Source organism: Grampus griseus, assembly GCF_964374135.1.
Source record: "Grampus griseus genome assembly, chromosome: 15".
Lineage (NCBI taxonomy): Eukaryota > Metazoa > Chordata > Mammalia > Artiodactyla > Delphinidae > Grampus > Grampus griseus.
The window spans coordinates 63,091,969-63,093,936 of NC_139009.1; the positions used below are offsets into that span (position 1 = coordinate 63,091,969).

The window sequence follows — 1,968 nt, forward strand, 5'->3', positions numbered from 1 at the left end:
ATTGTGCCGCACAGGCTTAGTTGCTCCGCAGCATGTGGGATCTTCCCAAACCAGGACTCGAACCCATGTCCCCTGCATTGGCAGGCAGATTCTTAACCACTGCGCCACCAAGGAAGTCCTCTACCTCAATTTTAAAAAATAATTCCAGATGCTGGTGGCAGCAGTGCAGAGTGCCAGGCTCTTTTGTTTGGCTGAGGGAAGGGCGGTTGGCCGGCACCTGCAGAACGCCGCTTCAGTGAGGGGCTTGACCGTGGTCAACCAGATTGTTGCTTTTCTGGTCCCCACTCGCCTGGCCGGCCGGACAAGACGCACGAGTAGCGCGGCACTGATTCCTCTCGGGTTCACGGGCACTGCTCTGAGCAGCGTCACCCTTTATACCAGAAAGCTGGCGGGCACCATGGGGAAAAGACAAAACAAGAAGAAAGTGGAGGAGGTGCTAGAAGAAGAGGAAGAAGAACATGTGGTGGAAAAAGTTCTCCACTGTCGAGTAGTAAAGGGCAAAGTGGAGTACCCCCTAAAGTGGAAGGGGTTCTCAGATGAGGACAACACATGGGAGCCAGAAGAAAACCTGGATTGCCCCGACCTCATTGCCAAGTTCCTGCAGTCCCAGAAAACAGCACATGAGACAGATAAATCAGAGGGAGGCAAGCGCAAAGCTGATTTTGATTCAGAAGATAAGGGGGAGGAGAGCAAACCAAGAAGAAGAAAGAAGAGTCAGAAAAGCCACAAGGCTTTGCTCAGGGTTTGGAACCCGAGTGGATTATTGGAGCTATAGACTCCAGTGGAGAACTCAAGTTCCTGATGAAGTGGAAAAACTCTGATGAGGCTGACCTGGTTCCTGCCAAGGAAGCCAATGTCAACATGCCCACAGGTTGTCATATCCTTCTATGAGGAAAGGCTGATGTGGCATTCCTACCCCTCGGAGGATGATGACAAGAATTAACTCTCCTGAGTACCAGCCCCTGTCACATCTGACTGTGGGTTTCAAGTGGGGAAAGAAAGAGTTCTACTTGTCTTGACACCATAGAGGTGGCTTGGGAAGATGTCCTTTGAAGAGCCAGTATAGTTTCCATGCCCTACAGCAGCCCAAGTGCTTTAAAGCCGTTCCATGCTGTATAGTTTGCACACCCATTCCAGTGGAGGGGAAGGAGGGTCAGTGTTTCAAGGCAACCCACACTGAACTTTGCTGAGAGAAGCAAAGGGCTTTCTATGAAGGACAAAACTTGCAGAATGGGATGTGGGAGAGCAAAAGATACTATAGATCTTCAAAGAGCATCTCCACAACCCACAGCCTTCTTCCCAATAGTGTTAACTCTGCACTTTTACAGCATAGCATGGATGTAGTTTTTGGCTATTACTGGTGTATTATTTGGGGTGGGAGGGATGGGGTGGGAAAGAAGGGAGATGGGTCAGGATTATTTTTGTTAAAATTTGGGGCCTGATGGGAGAAGTGGTGAAACAAAGGAAAGAACAACTAACGATGATTTGGTTCTGTGTCCAGAATATTTCATCCTTTCAAAACATGTCATTGGCAACCTAAATGAGGACTGTGAGAGACTGTTTAAAAGCTGTGAATGCCTGAAACTTAGAAGCCAACGTGTTCCCTGCCTGAGCTTAATGCTGTTCCCAACAAAGGACTAAGCCAGTTAAGAAGTTACCAAAGCTGTCGTCTGTGGGATGGAAACTGGTTGAGGAGGAAAAGTCTTGTTGGAGTGTATACGCAGGCAGGTCATTCTGTCTTAGAGGTGATAATTCTTGAAATTGACAAGAAGACCCTTTCTTTTCCAATTATGAAGTTATAAATGTCAGCTTCTCCACCCAAGCCACTGGCTGAAGTATTTGGGGAAGGGCAGAGGGTGGTATAGGAGGTGGGAGAGTAGGGAAAGGCAAGGGCTGGTACTCTTAGGGTGGAAAACTCTTGGAGCCTCTGTTTCTTGAACTTTGAAACCATTGGTGGCAGGGTTCAGT

At 48.3% G+C, this 1,968-nt stretch overlaps 1 pseudogene across 1 annotated transcript; it reads left to right on the forward strand.

Moving 5' to 3' along the window:
- Nucleotides 1–397: 397 nt before the first annotated feature.
- LOC309834126 (chromobox protein homolog 1-like) lies at nucleotides 398–943 on the forward strand (annotated as a pseudogene). The gene has a single exon. The product of its transcript is annotated as a chromobox protein homolog 1-like (transcript).
- Nucleotides 944–1,968: the final 1,025 nt, after the last annotated feature.